At 39.2% G+C, this 20,059-nt stretch overlaps 1 long non-coding RNA gene across 3 annotated transcripts in view; it reads left to right on the plus strand.

The window, feature by feature from the left end:
* The window catches only part of LOC106946585 (uncharacterized), a 96,638-nt gene that overhangs the window by 2,975 nt on the left and 73,604 nt on the right, over positions 1-20,059 (plus strand). For 2 of the 3 annotated variants that reach the window (XR_001424804.1, XR_001424803.1), the window contains exon 3: positions 47-102. This is a non-coding gene — a long non-coding RNA (uncharacterized LOC106946585). Of the gene's footprint in view, positions 1-46; positions 927-20,059 lie in introns of those variants that run through there. The other variant, XR_001424802.1, reaches the window with a different exon arrangement.

Below are 20,059 nucleotides of genomic sequence, written 5' to 3' on the forward strand. Positions count from 1 at the left end.
TGAGCATCTTCATGTTGTGATTCCAAATCTTTTGATCTTATTCCAGAAAATGGTATGGCAAGATTTTGCAGACTGCTGAATCCGTCGGGATTTGCAACAAAGGTCCAGTACTAAGCCGTTATTAAAAAAGTAGGCTCACCTTTTGTCATTTTCAGAGACTGTAATGCTTGTTGACGCACTTTGGGAGCACATATTTTAGAGGAACCTATGTAAATGAGATCTGTTGATCTCACCTGCCTCTTGGATTTTAAAAGACTTTTTATTCACATGACGAAAGTGGGGGGGAGGCACCCTTCATGCTATAAAACCTGTTGGATACTTTATGGGTACTGTCAGTTTTTTTATCTCCTTCTGCAAAGCTTATCCAAATTCATCATTGCCATACCCTTTTTGAAAGGATATGGCTTTCTCTACTGGTCGTTTTCATGGAAAGATCATTGAATGGGTAGTTTTAAATAATCTTTAAGGCTCGATAGTTGTCTGTTTACTTTGCAAACCTTATGAACTCACCCAACACTGCAAAATGACATTTGACTGTTACTTGAACACGATACTTGACGTGCCGAGAGGCAGGGATCAGATCAGACAGATCACTTGTTGTTCTGTCAGCTGAACCATCAAACAATTCAGAATGATTTTCCATGGGAAATCTTGATCTTTCAAACATGTTTCCATAGGTAACAGAAAATGGTACAAATGTGATGAAGCCAGTAATATTTCAGGTTTAACTCGGCTGAAACTGTGATACTTTTACTTCTTAGCAACTTTTGCTGGAATACAAATGCACTTTGAAAATTAAGTAACTTCTTTTTTTTAATTTATCTCTCAGTAAAGGCAGAAGGATTTTAAACAAATTGGATTAAATGGCTGCAAAAAAGAACCAAAGCTGAGGAGTTTTAATAATAATAAAAAAAATGATTGTACTCTGAACATTTTCTTTCTGTATTGCGTCCCCGTAACAAACGAACAAGTTACACGGATGCATTTTCATAAATTAAGATGGTCATAAAAATGCTCATATCTCACATGACTAATTGTAATTTTCTAATTTATTATTGTACACATTTCTGTGGTTTGAGGCTCTGGATTCTATTTGGTCCAGTTGACTAGAGAATATAGCCCCTAATCAAGCCAATTAAGCAAGATACTAAGAAAATTTACTTATTTGTCAAAAAAAGATAAAATCTGCATTCCGCAAATGTCCAGTTTGTGATAACTAGTTGGTCATAACCACAACTTGAAATGTCTGCAAAGTGGTGGAGTTAACCTGAACACTGAGGGGGAAAAAAATCAATACTATATTTATATGCAACGTAAAAAAAAAAAAAAGCATGACTGTGCATCTGCTAAAAGAGTATAACCATGTGATGACCTTTGTAGATTTAATCTGGCCAGATCACAGCCTTGTGACCACATTTCATCAGCTTCACAAACAGCCATGTCTCAAATGGAAAAGCGGGCATTTTGTTCACACCTCACCTCAGATTACAGGACCAACTGTATGAGTCAAATGCACACTTATAATGTTGCCCGTGTTTAGTGACTGAACTCATTTGGCCGCCGCAGTTTAAAGGGGGGAGCCAGTGTCACTGCTAATCATTACGCAGCAAATAGACAAGCCAATGGTGAGAAAACGAAGGTAGCCATGGAAGAAGGTTGATTGTTGGCTGTGCAAATGTGCCAATTTGTTTTAGTTTATTATTGCTTAAATTAACAGTGTAGGGTCCAGTTTTTCAGATAACTGACAAACCGCGTCGGATATTGATAGAGATTTTTGGTATTATCATTTTGTTATTACTTTCAGTCTAATGTTAATCAGTATTATTGTGATTTTTAGTTTAAAGTGTTTTCTTCCTTATGTGTGTATAACTCTGTGTTTCCCAGACCTTAATTCTTATCAACCAGAATACCTCCTAACTGCCTGTGAGCAGTCGTATTTTGTCTCGTTTATCCTCCCTCTTTGTTGACAGTTTGACCTACAGCTGAACTGGGCTCAGATCGTAGATCAGATATCACACCTGAAACTGAGTTGCTGGTTTGTTTAGGTTAAATGTTTTACGACCTCTGTTGTTTTTTTCTGGCTGTTCTGCTTTGACAATAAAACAGGGGCTCGCGTGGAAGGAGATCAGAATTCTCTGTGAACGGCTGATGAGGTTGTTGATGGAGAGTTCTTTTGCAAAAGCTTTGTCTATGAAATTCATATACGTTGTCTGTGGTCTTTTTATATAGGTTCGAGGAAAATACCTATCAGATATTTATTTGAAATATCTGGGTATTTTAAAGGGCTTAAGATGCTACGCACCCTAATAAGATTTTTAGTGTCTTTGAAAGAGAAGCAGCCTTAAAGAATCATAGATTCTTCACCATACTGAATCAGTTGCTATTGGGATCATTATCACGTACCCATCCTTAGTTTGACACTAGACTCACTTTGCACAACATACAAAGTTCCAGTTAGTTTTTGGAGCATTTTTGCAAATTCCACACATTTGTGACAATGGAACAGAAAAGTAATTTCCATACAATGTATCTAAAGCATTCACTCAATCGATTGTCATCACATGGGCTTCCTTTGAACTGCAAAATTTCCATAAAAAAAAAGAAATATCTGAAATCAGTATTTTTTTTCTTTTGCATGATATTTGTTTTTCAGATAATTTTACTGTGACCGCCATCAGATTGTAATTGTTGTAATTTGCCCCTGAAGTGACCTGCTTTCACAAAAGACCTGAAGTCACCCACGAAACAGTGTGGTTAGGGAAGTAAATATGGATGCTACACATGTCTGCACATGTGCCTCAGACCTGACATTTTTGTGCACTCCACGGTGTCAAAAGCATGACCGGCTGAATCAGCTGTGTCTGCTTTCAGATGAAATGTGGCATGGTCATTCAGACTGAGCTAGCTTTGAAAATAATCACCTAAGACCATGTACGAAAGTGACCCCAGCCTGACTTGACAAAATCGGATTTGTGCTGTTAAGTGTGTAAAAAAAAAAAAAAAATTATGTAGCCGCTTTTGCCTGCATTGTGTGAATGTAACCAAGACGGAATGCATTATTAAAATTGGCAGCATAGGAACCTCTAAAAAATATATTTTTTATACATCTTTGTATAAGTCTATAATTTCATTTGCAAGAGGAGGATCCCAAATGGAACAGATAACAAAACTTGGGAACAGTGTTATGGGACTTATAATATGAGTGTATATGCATTTGTGTGTGTGTGTGTGTGTGTGTGTGTGTGTGTGTGTGTGTGTGTGTGTGTGTGTGTGTGTATATATATATATATATATATATATATATATATATATATATATATATAAAAGATACAAATTCAATTTGTGGGCAGAGTTTTCCATCACATTTACTCTGTCATTTTCCATAATATGATTGTGCCAAAATTTTGCTTTTACATATTAATTCTCAGCTAAATTTTAAGTATCAGGCATATATTTAAAGATGGGGCAAAACTTTATTTGTAGGTTCTACAAAAAGACACAAAAAGACAATCTGTCTGAGATTCTGTACAAAACGAACAATTTAGCTGCAAAGATCTTACCACACATTGCAAACATAGTTAGAAAATGGTGGTGGCCTTCATAGCCAGATGTGAGAGAGATTTTGTTGAGGGAGGTCATCTGAAGAGGCAATGTTCTGCAGGTGTGAGTCCTCCAGTGCTGCCTCGCACTCTTTCTGCTGCCCGTCAGTGAGGATTTGAGTTGAGTCATTGGCTGGTGTTTTTCTGGTCCACTGTGCTTTATTAAGACCAACATCAGCTCTGCTGTCCAGCAGAAAGTTTTTCAGCACTTCATGCTTCCCTCGACTGATGAGCTTTATAAAGAAGCTGATGTAATTTCCAGCAGGCGTCTCTCAAAAGTTCCAATACCTGCTTCATTGGCTGTAATATCACTGCTTGATTGGCCAGAATTTCTGCACATTATTTTTTTTTTTCTGTTGAAAATAAGCTCCTAAAACTGCTGAACTTGTAGGTATTTTACGCCTCATCACATGTAGCTTTAGAGCAGGTCTGTTGTTGACCAATTAACTTTATTTTACTTTCTCTCCAGACTTTTCTGCTGCTTTTGTTGGTTTAACGGTTTACTTCACAGCATCTCGCCCACTGCACAAACTCTCAAAAGCAACTACTGTTTGTAGAAAAACTTTCACTCTTGCTTCTCTGCCTGCCATTTAACTTGACTGACCTTGCTCTAATGTAAACCAACATGACAGATTCAGTACCTGCGATTCAGCCTCTTTGAAGCTGCCGCCCCAGTCACACAAGGCAAGAGTCGATCTCAGTGGTCTGGCACTATTTTCCATCCCAGATTATTCCCAAACAGATCTCCGGCCCCTGTAATTGTCTGTACTTGAGCTTCAGAGGGTAGCATCTATTCTGAGCCTCCGTACGTTGAAAGGAAATGATTAATTCTGTTTTCGTAACCATGGAATGTTTGAGATGCGCCGCACTGTAAAAAATATTTTATTCACTGGAATTTCTGAGTTAGAAATGTCAATTTCTCCCCAATCCCCGTGACTATAATCAACGACAGCTCCTATTTTTCCAGATTATACAGACATTGCCGTAAAGACGGGAGGGGGGGTGGAAATAAAAATTGCCGCCGTGCTGAGTTTACGCCTGACAAACAACATCCACGCAGAGATCTGACACTGCAATTTGCACTTACACACAGAGGCAAATCCTCGCCTTATTCAAGATACATTTCCAGTACAGACCTATTTTGCAAATCAATCATGCAGCACAAAACAGTGGCACAAAGGCTTATATTTTCTAACTGCCCAAAGTTGGAAAGCAGTAAAAGGGGGAAAAAAAAATGCGGGGTGTTTATGGAGAATATGAATGAAGGTAGCATGCAGTTTTTATGCCTTCTAATAAGCCCCCATGGCTGGGGAACATTACGACTCTACTGTTTTACAGTCACTGATGGTCTGCGCAGAGATGTGCACTGTGCATCTCCTGGGTATGTATGCATGTGAGCAGCTTGGCAGAAACAAACCCCGAACTGTGGGCTAATACGATCCTCGTGAATGTATCTGGCCATGAATCAGTCGTCTGACATTCTCTCCCCGGACGCCCCTCACAAACAACGGGCTTAATAAATGCGGAAAAGTGTGGGCATGTTTGTGAGCAGGTCTACGTGAGCATGGTTGCGTACTTTCAGGGGTCCATCAGGCATTGAGCAATGAACAGTTTTAACTGTTGACCCCTACTGTCCTGACATTTTTGGAGGAATGTTACAAAAAAAGAAAAAACTGGCGCTATCTTTGCCTGCGATGAACAGTGAATTTGTTCTTTTTTTAATTTTTTATTTTTATTAATAACTGAGTTTTGTTTTGCAAAACTAGCAGCAATGCTGGTGTGGGATAACTACAATCCGGTTTATGCTCAACACTCAGGCTAGGAGCTCTATTAGAAGTTTTGCTTAGTTTTTACTTGGCACTTTGATATAAAAAGAAAGAGCTATCTCACGGCTTTGTTTTCTCTCAAATGTGCACTTTGATGTTTTAAACCTGCTGAATGTGAACCACTTTCATTTGAGATGCATGACTTGCCTGTACCGCGATTAGGCGCAGCTCCGCATATCTCCCTGGATATCTGCTAAATCGGCACCCGGCAATTTTCCACAAACGTTACACACCATACATAAGCTCAGTTCAATCTGTGCATATGATTTTTACACAAAGCTCTTCTGGTACATTGGAGTTGTAGATCCATTATTCAGGGTTTTAAATTTGTTACAGTGCTAAGATATGTAGTTTTGTTCAAAGTGTAACCTGCGACAATGCTTTTCTTTAAAGTGATCGTTGTTGGTGTTTAGTAAAACAAGAAGACAAGAAAAAGTCCTACCACAATTTCTCAGTTGAGTTTAGGCCTGGGCTTTGACTGGACCATTCAAACACATGAACATGCTTTGGTTTTGACATGTTCCATAAGAGCTCTGGCTGTGCGTTTATGCTCCTTCTTCCACTGGAAGGTGAACCTCCTCTCAGTCTCCAACAGATTTTCTGATTTTAGCTCCACTAATCTTCCCTTCATCTCAGAGAAATCTTCCTTTCCCTGCAGACGAAAGCCAACCCCATAGCATGATGCTGCCACCACTGTATTTTAGATAGGGGAGTGTGTTCCAGCACACACAGTGCTTTGCATGTAGGATAAAAAACTCTGTTATGAACTCAGTTTCCAGATTGCTAGCTGTTTCATTTATACTTTTGGCCTTTTTGCTGCTTTACTAAGTGATTGTGTTCTTGTCTTGTGGTTTTCAGATAGGTACCTCCTTTATTTGTATCATTTTCAAGTGATAAATTAGACAGTGTGTCATTTTACTTAGTCCACTTGGTGTTGCCCCAATAAAATGTAAATAAGCTGCACTGAATTTTGTGACAAAATGTGAAAAGGTTTGAGGGATGTGGACGTTTTTCTAAGGCCGCTTCGCGCATGAAACCGATCTCCTTCCACACGACTAATGCCCAGGCATTTTTTTTTCCTTCTTCTAAATTTTCTCTAATGCATAAAGAGTCAATGTGACATTTTTCAATTACTGCTTCCCAGAACATGCCAGCCAATATAATCAATGTCTTTCTAAAAATATTTAGACTGGAGGGGGATCAATATGAGAGATCATTCCCGTTTGACTCTGATATGTTTACACAAATAGACCGCTGACGACAGCGAAGCGCCCGCGAGGCTCCCCGGTTGTCCAGGTGCAGCTCCGATCGGAAAATGTGCATATAGGCAGCGGTACTAAATCTGGCTCTTCTTCCCAGGTGCACAGAGACTTTTCTTTTTTACATCTCATAATGCGAGGTTGAGCTTGTCTCGGAGCCCGTAAAACCTCAGGCTCAGAATATCGCCTGTGAATGCCCTGTCAGGGACGCTTTTCTTTTGCGATGCGATTATGCTTGGAGATTTTTTTTTGTCTCGCAAATTTCAGCATGGGGATGCATTATTTTTTTATCTGTTCTTAAATGCCAAAACATCAGACCCATTACCGCAGCATGCAAGCAGAGTTGATTCAACCTTTAAACTTAAGCATGGCTGCGTAACAGCAGCACCCTGGCAGCTTGAAGAAAATGCTGCCGCAAATACAATTTTTAAGTGTATTTGTGTTACGCGGAGCACCTTCCACACTAAGTGACTATTAATCTAATGTTGGGGTGGGGGCATGTCAGGTTTACGAAAGGATGATTCATTTAGCTGAGACCTGAACGATGAAATTGCACCTTTACCTCATGTGATAATACAGAATAAATAAGTTCTTATATTTGTCTTATTTATATGAACTACTGTAATTTTTCAATTTGGAACTACAACATTAATAAATTCAGTTTTATTTATTTTTTATTTCTGAATCTGATAAAAAGCCACATAACTCCTCTTTCATTTGCAATCTGAACTGATCTAGAAATGCAATTTCGAGGTGACTTCTTCAGTCATGTTTTGATAAAGGCCTCATTAGATCAAAACCTGGAGAACGATGTAAAAAAACAAAAAACTTTTTTTTTTTCTTTGTCGACTTCTGGAGGTTGTGTTTGTAGCCGAAGAGGAAAAACTGCAGCCTCACACACAAAAAAAATGTGTGTATAATACACCATCTGCTCGATCTGACAGGTGCATATTTTTAATGCAAGACGCTTTGTGAATCCAGTGTGGAAAGAAAGTCATTACTGAGAGCAAAACGGATGTAAAAAAAAAAAAAATGAATGAGACTCCCTTACCCTTTGAATATCCCACTGAATGTCTTTCAAGTCGTGAAATTACTTACCGTTTTAACACGTACCAAGGAAACGATTAATCACATTTAGGAAAAGTAATAAAAATAATTTCACCTATGTTTGTTTTGTTTGTGACTTCTTCCAACTTGAACTGCCATTGTGAGGAAGTTCACATGTCCCCTCTCTCCAGCAGCATTTTTCAGCTGCTGGGGAGATCCTGAGGCTTTCCCAGAGTCTGTGAGATGTACAGTCTTCCTGCCATACCCCCCTCCCATCCCCCCCTCTGGGTCTACAGCTAGATGGATGCGCCCCAAAAACCTCCAGGGGAACGTGGCCAGGAGGCTTCTAATTCATATACCTCGAAACTAACCTAAAGGATATAAACATTTGGGGGTAAATATATATATATTTTTTTTTTTTTCTTTTTCTTGATGGCCCCCTGACCCTCTTATTTCTCCCTTTGTGTCACCTAAAGGTTCCAGTTGCTAAAAGGAAGAGTCGGGTAGCAGATATTTTTCTTTGCCTGCGCTAGTGTGAAATAATTACAAAAGACACATTTATTATGGTTTGAACATAAATATACATTCATCTTAGACTGAGACTTGTTGAGTTTCATAAAGTCCCACTTTGCATGTCTCTGATATATAAACAAGACAACATTATTCAACCATTTATTTAGCAGAAGGTTATTCTAAAATGTGTGTAGTGGTGAATAAAGCATTAAATAAAGATTTTGTTTAGGCACAGCCCATTGCTCCAATTGCTTCCCCCATTAAATTCCCTTAAATTCACTCATGTAGGACAAGATCCCTAATTGCAGTATTTAATGTGTTAATGATTTAATTATTCTTTTAATTAATTTTCCACGACTAAATGATTGACTTAATTCAAGGGCTCTTGGCTTTCCTTTGAAGTGTACGGAGGGGTGCATAGCCTGCTGGAGATGATTTGCAGATGCTTTTAAATATAAAACTTGGAGAGAAAGCGGAATAATTCAACAAAAACAGAAACGCATTATACCAACACTTCCTCCTTCAATAAGAAATAATGGATTTAATCTGCAATAAACCCTCACAATCTTCCTAAAGGTGGTTTTACGGCTCCTAAGACAGAGAATGACCATTGAAATATTATAATGTTAATTAATTATCTACTCTTTTAGTCTAAATTTGGCAAGTAGTGATAATAAAACAGTTTCAAACCTGTTTCTTGAACATTTTCATACTATGAGAATGTTTCATAAATGTTTATTTGCTCACTCTATTTAAATTCACATAGATGTTTACTGATGGAGTGAAAGATGAGTTGAAAGATACAGAAGCAGCTGTTTATGCTGTGCAGGAAGCAAACAATTTGAACAAATTCATCTCTCTGCCTTCTTGCAGCTCAGAATCCTACAGTTTCTGTGTACCTGCCCCTGGCAGGTTATCAGTCGATTCGAACCTTTGTTGTCCTGCCAGTTCAAAACATTTAAGCCCCATGTGCACCCACAATGTTTTACCAGTATAAATCCTTGTTGTTTGTGTTTACTGTGTCAGTGCATCAAGTAAATTACAAATTTACCAGCCTATAGCGTATGTATGTACCCCATTTATGACGTGATTAAAGTACGTCTGAAATGGAATAAAATTTAAGTGCTGATGCAGATCAAGATCAGCTCCAAGTCAGTTGTTCATCTCCACTTTTTTGTGTACCTATAAAAAGTTTGGAAACGGAAGTCATTTATTTTTTAACACTGAATTTTGGGTTTTCGTTGCGCAAAAGTAAAATTACAGAAAGTAAAAGCTTGAAATATTTTACTCTGCGTAGTGAATCTCTAGATGACAGTTTCACTTTCTGAGGTGACTGATGAGAGATGTTGCACTTTTATGACACCTGGGGAACATTTTTTGACATACTGTATGCTGGAAGCAATTTGCTGCTGTCAGAGATGTACTTCAATTATTTCTTAATCAGCTAGTTGTCATACTATCCGCGATCGTATCTATTTTATGCGGCATTCAACATTTTTTTATCGCACAAAAATTTGTGAAAACGTATACATATACTCATTTATATATTTTTTTCTTTTTCATTCCTTGAGTGAAGACGGTCATTTATGCCCTTTGCAGTTTGTACTGAAAAGTCTCTGTTTTCATGGAAAACAAGTCATTGCTCACAATGCAGAAATCTAATCACTCTAATCTTTTTTATTAGTATGAAATTTCATGACATGACATGGATTTCAAATGTTGTCGTTACCAGAAAAATACAGTACAAACTCCAAGTGTGGCAAACACTTGCAGTCAGCCCCACTGAGTCAACTTTGTGAAAAACCAACTTTTGCTTCGATTGCAGCTGCGAATCATTTGGAGTTTGTCTCTCTGCACACATAAAAACAGAAACGTTTTCTCCTTCTTCTTTCGCAAAATGGTTTAATCTCAGAGATTGAAATTAGAGCAGCTGTGAACATAAATATTTAACTATTATCAGTTTTTCTGTTGGACATCTGTCTTGATTTTGACTGGGCCATTCTAACATGTCTCCATCTGACTAGATCGCCTTCTTTCCCTTATTCTCTGTGTTCCGTACATGTTTGTGGAAAACCAAAGCCATTAGAGCAGAGATTTTTCGTTTTTTTTTTTTTTTTTTCTTCTTGCCACTGGATCCAAAGTCTGTATTTGTAGATTGTCTGACTTATAGTTTCCTCCTGGGCTGTGGGGAAAAAAATCATACTTGCCACAAGCCTCCTGACTGTTGCTCTAATACTCTCCCTGTCCATATAAGTAGGCAGCCATGTCTTGGTAGGCAATGTTCACTCATAAAGGGTACAAATGCACAATATGTTTTCTGGATCATTAGCCAAAAATACAACCATGTACTGCTTTTCTTTCACTTCAATACTTTAATCTGCTTTGTGTTGGCTTGTTGCATAAATTCCCAACACAAAGCAAAGTTTTATGGCAATATGGGGGATTGCTCGGCGGGCACAAATACTTTAGCAAGGCCCTGTAAATGCGATTTCCCTTAATGGAAGCACATTTTCTCTTGTTTGGAATAGGTGAGTAAGCATCAAGTGGTAAACCTGACAGGAAGCCCACGCAGGCTGTCGTGCCGCGGCTGTTTACAGTTAAAATATTTGCCTGTCTCTGGGATCTGAGGAGCAGGAGATAAGGGAAACGACAGGCCCTGTCACAAACAGAACCGTCTCCCTCCCACCAAAGTCTTCTTTATTAAGCGAACATTGATTTCTCTTCGCCTTTGATAATCCCCCCCACCGGAGTCTAATCAAAACACATCAAATGTTTGCTATCAAAGACAACCACGTCGAAAGAAACCCTAACCCCCCCGGCTGCCTTGTTTGCAACCGCGCTTTTGAAAAAGCATTTTTGTTGTTATAAAATCCTTAAATGACAGTCAAATCAGCAATCTTGTTCTGGTCCACCTTTTTTTTTTTCTTTAATCATTTGCATTTCTCCAACTTTATCTTACAGTTGCTGTCACTCTTGCACAAGTTGAAAACAACAATTTCTATACAGTTTTTCCTCTGTGTGTGTGTGTGTGTGTGATTTTAAGAGCTCGTTCGCAAATGTCTGTGCATGTGTACACAAGCACTCTTACTTCCCACCTTGACAGGTTGCATTATTTCACCGTGTTCCCGTGGTGCCAGGGTGTTCCACATCAGGAATGTGGGGCTTGGTGTTTTTTTTTTTTTAACTCCAGCCTAAGCAGGCATCTGGGCTCGTCTCCCAGTTGCTGGGTTGGGGCCCCTCCTGGGTCTGGTGATGAGCGAAATTATTTTTAATGGATCTTCATAAAACCATCTGTATCAGTGCACCTGCACACTGGAAGGCTATCGACAAAATGATTATGATCGCAGGACCCAGAAATTGCTCTAAAATGTGTAATCATTTTGTTTGTTGTATCCAGTGCCTCCTTTCTTTCGTGTATCTGTATTCTTCGGGCCCGGTTCGACAAAGCAAGGCTATTATCGTTCTCCCGGACCCCATATGATTTCCATTTAGATTCGAGATGGCGTTTCTAACGTATCATCAGTCTGCGTTCAAGGATGCTTTTTATATTAAATGTCATGCGAACAGGCTGTCTGACCTGGCCAGAGGTGCGTTGTCTGCAGCAGATAAAGGTTAATTGTGGATGTTAATTTCCACAGATTGCGAATATAATGACGCCGATTTACCATCCGACTTGCATGCCGTCCCACAGGCTTTCAAAACGGTGCAGACGATGGGTCCAACTTGGGATTTGTGTAGAGCTTAAAAAAAAACAAGGAATGAGTCTCCAGAGGGAAATTTTGAGTAAAAAGATCTCAAAGTCGAAGGCTTACGACAATGTCCAACATGCTGAAATCCAAAAATATTTGAAGAATCTGTCATTTATTTGAAAACTTACATACTTTGAACTAGTTTTGTGAGCAATGATCAGATTCTCAACAACTCCCTTCCTGGGATCTTCCTTTATAGATTCCCGTATAAACCACAGGTTTCAACCATTTTCAGGCGGGACCCCAGCACACCGTTACCGGTGGATATCAGACTGAAGAACTCTGGTTAAAATAACGTGGATAATGTCTCCCACCTCATGCATGAAGCTGCTGCAGAACTGGAGAACCTAATTCAGTGACTGATTCCTTCATCCTAGGTGCACAAAGGAGTGCAACTGCAGGTCCTTCCTCTCACTTCACTGTTCCCAACAACTCGAGTGTTTACATCCCTCCTGTTATCTGCACATCTTTTCCATTCTCCTAAATAGTCTGAATAGTTTTCGTACAAAAATCTACATGTACATTTTGTGAATATATATATATATTTTAAATCTCTTATAAGTAAGGGAACTATTATAGTGATATTAACTTTACAAAACCTAGCCTCAAAAAAAAAAAAAAATCCAAACTATCCTTTTAGAGTCTGCTTTATTTCCTTTCATGTACTACCTGAATCATTAAACAGTCTGCTACCTAGGGAACTCAAACAATCCGGTTTGACAAGTTCAGCTGTTTCTGCCACACATTCCCCAGTTATTTCTCATCAAAATTGATCTGTATAAAGATAAAGCTGATGTTTTATTTATTTTTGCCCTCGGAGACAGCTTCCAAAGTGTCAAGATTTACATATATTCAGCTAAAATTGGAAGGGGGTGGGGGGGCAAAACCCTACAAAACCGAAAGTAAATGCCACTGTCCCTCCACCTGCTGGGAAACACTATAATGGAAATCTGTGTTGTGAAATTTAGAAAAATCTTTATTGGGAATGGCCATATCATTTTAAAGTGCTTCATTACAGCAACAGTGGTGGCCTGTGGGACATGTCCGCTCTGGATGTGATGTGCCTCATTCATCACTACAAGATTAATAAGTCTATGGAAAATGTCAAAACGGCAGCAAATTTTTCTTGTAAAACTGCTGCATTGCCTCCTACCTGTTGTGCATATAATAGAATTGAAGCCCAAGGTGATTTTAGGCTTCAGAAATATCTGCGGAATATTTTTCGCACAAGCTCACCTAACCAGCCCTGTGGTATAAGTAACTTCTTCAGTTTGCATGTCTGAGAATGAGGATAAAATGAACAATCAATTCAGCTTTTCTGCCCGTCTTTCTAAATAAATGTAAATCCCATAATGATACATAATCATCCCGAGATTAAATCTGGGATTACCTGCTTGAGATCCTTCATAGTTTACCAAAAAAATAGATGCATCTGCTGGTACAAACAAGATTATGAGCAGTTAAAGGTTTCGGTCAAACTTTAAGGAGGGTATTTGTAAATTGAAAGCTATGTGCTCGGAATACGTTTTTTTTTTTTGTTTGTTTTTTTATTAAGTGGAATTTTATGCAGTTTTTATGAACAATAATCTTACATTAGATGACTGTCTGAGTGACCTCAGTTTGGAGACACAGAGAAATCCTGGCTAATTTACCAAGATCATCTGTGCATTACTGTACTGGCTTATCCTCACAGAGTCACGATGGGCTGATGCCTGTCTCCAGCAGTAAAGTTGATTATGTTTAAGAAAAGTAATATAACAGTATTTTTGTTCGCATTGGCCAAGCGATTGTTGCTCATTACCAATGTCTTAAATGACTGTTTCATTGTACAAGAGTTTTGCATGCATGTGTGAGATATGATTGTGGTGCTTCTTTTTGTTTTCCTTGAACAACAATTATACAAAGTCCTGTGACTTTGTATAGGACTGACCTAACGTAACCTGGTTACGTTAGGTCAGCTCTCCAATCTGTACTGTTCAAAACATAAGAATTCAAATTAAAAATTGCGCAGATTAGCTACAGAAATGGTACAAATACACCATGCAAATACAACACATTAGATATTTAGTACAAACACCATACTGTTTGAATAAAATGGTGTAATGATATGAAGTTTATCCCATTTTTTTTCCTATCCAACTGGAACTTCCTTCTGATCACGTGCACGAGCTCTGATTGAGGAGAATATTCACTGCCCTTTTATTCCAACCATAAGCAAGAGAACTGGAGTTCATTCAGATGCTGAATATTGGCATCCAGGTTGTGGGAACCTTTTAACAATCTGTTCAGTTGGAGATTGGCTACATTGCAAACTGCAACGGCTCCGTGGCAAGGACGGCATTGTTGCAGCACGGCTGCAGAACACTGTGCAAACTTGCTTCCACGATTCCTTTTGTATCGAACTCATTGCGATTTTTGTCGCCACACTCTGTCAGATTCATAAAAGCCGATCCAGAGACCATTTGTTAATTGTCGGAGCCAAGATGTTTCTTATTTGAGGATTTGAAGGAGTTGAAAAATGGACCAGACAATGAGACAGAAAAGTTTGCTCTATCAGAGCAGTCACTTGTACTGTTTTTCCATTGAGTCCCTCTTCAGTGCAGCTCGCAGCTCTGCTGTGAGTCGCTTCTGTGTCTTCAACTCGACTCTGTGTCTCTTATCTGCCTCTCAGATTTATCAGTCTTCCTTCTTTTCTGTTTCCCTGCGTACTCTCTCCCACCCCCACACCTTCCTTCCTACTGGTGTAAAGGCAGATGCTTCAAGCCACCAGAAGAAGACTATATCTCTGATGTAAAAAGGCCTAATGAATGGGAGCCGCCTGTTTGTGTGGCCTCTGCCAAGTAGCGCAGCTGCAAGGGCCCTGGATGCCACAAATAAAACCACCTTCCCATCTCTTTCTCCACACCCACTGGAAATGTCAGGATGTTTCACATATTCACACTCGGAGCCAATTGTGTTTATCCATAAAAACAAACACAAAACCTGACATAAGTCTTTGATATTTGATTCTTTTCTTTTTTTTTTGTGAGCTCCGTCCGTGTTAAATAAAGTATTAACCTTGAAATTCAGAGTTTAGATCTTGAATGGCTTCACATGAAATCTGATAGTGTTTCAGGTTTTTTTTTTTTTTTTTTTTTGGCTGAGGGACCATACCAACTACTGTTAACGTTTCAAGTGAATAAGAATGAATTACTTAATGATGCGCGGCTTCTAGTTCTATAGCTGGCAAAGGTGATCTCCCTTCTACATGTGGCTGAACAAATAGGATACAAAATATTTGGGAGGGCAAATTAGTTTATTACCACATTATGTATGCGGCAGACATGTTGGATTTTGATGTAGGTGTGGCCTGAATTGTGGCTCCAAAGTGTGTCTTTTTTTTTCTTTTTCAACCCTGAACTCACTAAGTTCACGTTGTATTGAATAAATGTATGTAGCTTGTGTAGCTCAAGTAATTGCTCTCATTGTCCTCTAGAGCGCTGATGGCTTGTGTCTATTAGTGAGTCTCCTTGAATTAGATATTGCAATCTTTTATTTTTGTTACAAGGTAGAAATTGTCATTATTTTGTTTATTTTATTATCTTAACACTTTGTTCTGGTTTAATGGAAGCAAAGGAGGACAGGTGATGGGGCTAATTAGTCATTAGTGAAGAGATTGGGGTCCCAAATGACAAGAGCATGCTTTACAAGGTCATAATTTGATTAAAGTCACTGCGGGTTGATGGGAGAAGCTCCTCTGAGCTGATTAACTTGTCCTGTCACTTTCACCCCACATGCTACAAGCATGATGTCTAATTTAATCACACATGTCCAAACAAAGATGTGTTTTAGTTCACATGACAAGCTGATGCAACACGAAACTGACCCAGTCTAATCAGCTTTTCAGACATGATTTCCTTCTAAACAATCTACAAAATAAAAGCCAATGATGTGATCATGGCGGCTCAGTGGGTGACGTCGTCATTTCGCATTTAATTTTTTTGTGTAGTTGACACAAAGTGCTGTTCAGTTGTAAGGAACGTAATTTATTACGTAGTAAAACATGGTTAAAAAAAATGAAAGTCTGAAATGAGTGACGTGTAACTATACTTCTTTATGAAGAATCTCAAAACCTGGTCACCTGGTCAGCTAGTTTTCTTCCTGGGTTGTGCTGAATTTGGTTAAATCAATCCTTCCTTCTGCTGCAGCTGAAGAAAAGGATCCTCACAGTATGATGCTGCCACCCTAATATTTAGTGGGTTTTATTGTGTTCAGCTGTTTAAGCGTTTTGCACATGCACTAAGATGTTCAGTTTTGGTCACATCTAACTTAGGCTCCTCTGGTTTTTCCTCCCACTTGAGTTGCGGATCTCTGCAGCTCTTCCAGAGTCACAAAGGGCCTCTTGGCGACTTCTCTGTTTAATGAAGGACGCGGTATGGCAGACGATGTGCTCCAGAGGAAAGTCGGCAGGAACATCATCACTTTGTTCTGCTAATAGCTCTTTGAGAAGTACCTTGTTATAGCTAGAATATAGCTTTGGTATTTTACATAGTTTTTTTTTTGGGGGGGGGAAACTATATCAGAGCTTATACAACATGGCAATATCCATGTGATAATATTTAAAATTTACAAAAACTGCTCACAGTATTTTTACTGTATTGGTTTTGCATCTGTATGTTGCTACAACTAATCGTGGATCCCTTGAAAAGATGCCGAGGTGTGTTGTTCTTCTAAATCCACGAGTCAATCAGCCGCTGGATGGATAACATGGTGCAGATGTCTTTTATTTTAATACCTTTAACTTTTTGAGCTTCCAACCATCAAACCTTGAATGATGATTAGTTTGCTTATTGCAGTTTCTATGGCCAGGGCATTTTTCCATGTGCGCAGTTATTTGGACTCCACATATTCTGCCCTTCACCTTTCCCATTTCTCCTTTTCTATCTCCATTGTTTACTAGTTTCTGTTCACTGCTATCAAATATTAATGGGGGTCAGTTACAGAGCAAAGTCACCCTGTCTCAATTTTTAATGTATAATATGAAGGAAATGGTGTTTCCTCCTCTGTGATGGTTCTGGGGGGAGGACAGATCCCTACCAGTCCCTTTGTTTCAGTAACCAGTTTATTATTGTGCCCGCCTGTGGTGTACTGAAAGCCACCCCTCCACTTCAGATTACATGAACCCTGCCACCAGAAAATTAGAAATCTGCTTTAAACTGCGGAGAGAGTCGACATTTATTCACTGTGCATCCTTATGTAGCCATTTACCATAATAACTTTAAATATTCTTTGGAAAGAATAAAGGATAAATTCACTAAAGGAGAGTTGAAACGGTGCTGATGTGGTGGTGAAGTGACTATAGAGGCCATGCGTGGGATATTGAGGCCATCTCACGTATGTTTAATACTCACACAGATGATAAGTCAATTGGAGATGCCGAGGTCACTCGGGGGAGGATCACAAAACCGGCTGGAAAAAAAGAAATCATAGCAGTGTGTAGTGTGTGCATATGTGTCAAATTAGAGCTTTGCTTGTATTTATGCATGTTACTCAAATGTTTTTTTTCCCTCCCCTTTATATCTCACAGTCCAAGTTGCACTTCTCTTTTTTTTTCTGCGCGAGTACATTGAGTTTATTTTTAGAAATACTTTCACAAAAGGTCTAAAATGTCTTTTATTCCGCTCAACAGTCCTCCACTGGTGGCTCTTTTATTTTCACGCTCCCCCCCCCTGGTATCACAGAAATTGCTCCTTGAGGGTATCAGTGGCCACTGCTTTAACAGATGAGCATATCTGGAATGAGCTAAGGGGCTGGGGATGCTTCGACAGATGTGGCTCGAGTACCTGCGTAATTAGCCTCCACTTCTTCGCACACATGCAGGCAGATGCTCGCCGACGCACAAATATTCCACACCAGGATCTTTGATTCAAATCAGGGCCAGTTTTCTTTCGAATGTAGTTTTTAAATTTATTTTTAAGCTCATTCCTCCTTCTCCCTCTATTGACCTGAACCCTCTCTGTAGAGCTGACAGAATGCAGAGAGGAGAGATGCTAAAGTAAAAAAAAAACCTCACCAGATAAACTGACTGCCAAGCTTAGACTGTATCTCAAAGGGTTCAGTCATTCTCACCAGTGAAAATAGTTACTTTCTGGTCACTCTAGCTGTAGACGTAAATATTGGGACAGTAAGGGAAATTGTATGTCCATGATTAGTTGCAGTCACCTGTCTCCTGCTATGAACCTCGCTGCGCTTCCATCCAACAAACCAACCTAATTTTCTGCATTGGCCGTAATCAATAGAAGAAAATTGTGAGAGGCAGAATGATCCCATGTGGACATAATTTCTAGTATTTTCCGCATACAGAACCAGAACGCGGCCTTCCTCATTATTACCCTCAGCATATTTCCCCTCAGTCGAGAAGTACAGTTGTCTCTTGTGGCGGAGTATCAATATGAAGAGATCACAGAGGGGAGTCGCATCTCCTGTGGCTTTCCGAAGACAATTCTGCCGTTGCTTATTTTAGACACAGCTTGCCTCCGCAGGACAAAGGCAGGGGTCACTTACATGGAGGACCAAACCATGAAACACTATCCTGCGCTGAAATAAGAACGCAGTTAGGTGAATTGATGCTCTCTTGCCTCTTTTGACTGAAAGTAGCCTTATGAAGGGTTAGTAATGACTGTTTTTGAAATGGTGCACTCTTGAGAGGAGTACATGGCAGTGGACAAAATGTCTGAGAAAACTGGGAAGACAAAGGATAACCGATGCGTGTTTTTAACGGAAGTTGTAAAGGGACTTTCTGGAATTTTATTGTAATTTAAGTTCAAACTTGAAAGCGATGTTTTGTTACACATGTAGTTTTTGCAAAATGTTGACCTTTTTCATGTTTTTCTAAATTACTTTCAAACTACAGTGCATTTTAGTGGAGTTTTATGTAAAAGACAAAGAAAGTAGTGCAAAATAATGTGTGCTTTTAAAATATTACAAATAAATATCTGGAACATGTAATATCCATTTGTGTCTTTGAATTAATTCAATATTTTGTAGAACCACCCACAAGTTGAAATTCATTTGATGCATTTCTCTGCAAGCACATAACTTTTTACTAATATGTTTTCTCCATTATATATATATGTTTGGACTTTGAGTAGGACATACTAATTCAAGAATATGCTTTGATCTTTTTTCCAGAGTTTGAAATTAGGGTGCAAAAATACACAATATGTGTGTATTTTTTTTATTCAGTCAATCAGAAAAACCACCAGATTCATGTAATACTCAGACTCGGGTCTTGGCATTGAAAAATAAGCAAAGAGCTCCGTTAAAAAAAGACAATGTGGAAGGGGGGGGGGGTGAGAAGAAACAACCAAACTAGTTAGACGCTGCCAGTTCCAACAATATCCCTTGAGAAAATAGAATAAGGGGAAAAACAACCTCTTTTTCTACCTACTGTATTGGACCAGCCAAAGGCACATCAACTATTTTCTCTCCTCTTCTCCCCATTGTCACTGAAAGCAATCATTTTAGAATTGATTTTCATGGCTCAGAGAGAAATAATGGGAATACTTTCTAATGTAGAAATGTATGTGTTCCTTTTGGTTAACCAGAATGGACCATATTTCAAGCTTGTCAGTTAGAGGAGCAAAAATACCTCTCATCTTTTGCTCCATTTTTTTTCCCCCTGCCCCCCCGCCCCCCTATTCCCAGTGTCTAAAGTGACAACTTATCATCTCAGAAAATCAATCACATAATTCTGTGTTCGTCTAGTTTCCAAAGTGATGGAAGAAGTTTGGCTCCTTTTGAAACTGCTCCTTAGGTCTGCATTCGCCTACGTTTTGGGAAGACAAAATGGCGCGCCAACAAGCAGATCAATCTTACCGGTGACAATGCCAATGGGAGATTGACAACTGCTTTAACATGCCCCAGTTAGCACCAACCGTCTCGTTCACCTCCCTACGCACGGCAGATCTGCTCTGGTGAGAGTTGAATCTGCACGTCCATCCATAGCTGCCCTTGGCGCCCCACAGTCTGATCTCAAACGCTAACATCCACATGCCTGCAACCATTCCTCTGCAGTTCTGTTAGCC

The sequence above is a fragment of the Poecilia latipinna genome, unplaced genomic scaffold (assembly GCF_001443285.1).
Source record: "Poecilia latipinna isolate Pla-1442-1.1 unplaced genomic scaffold, P_latipinna-1.0 Scaffold197, whole genome shotgun sequence".
Lineage (NCBI taxonomy): Eukaryota > Metazoa > Chordata > Actinopteri > Cyprinodontiformes > Poeciliidae > Poecilia > Poecilia latipinna.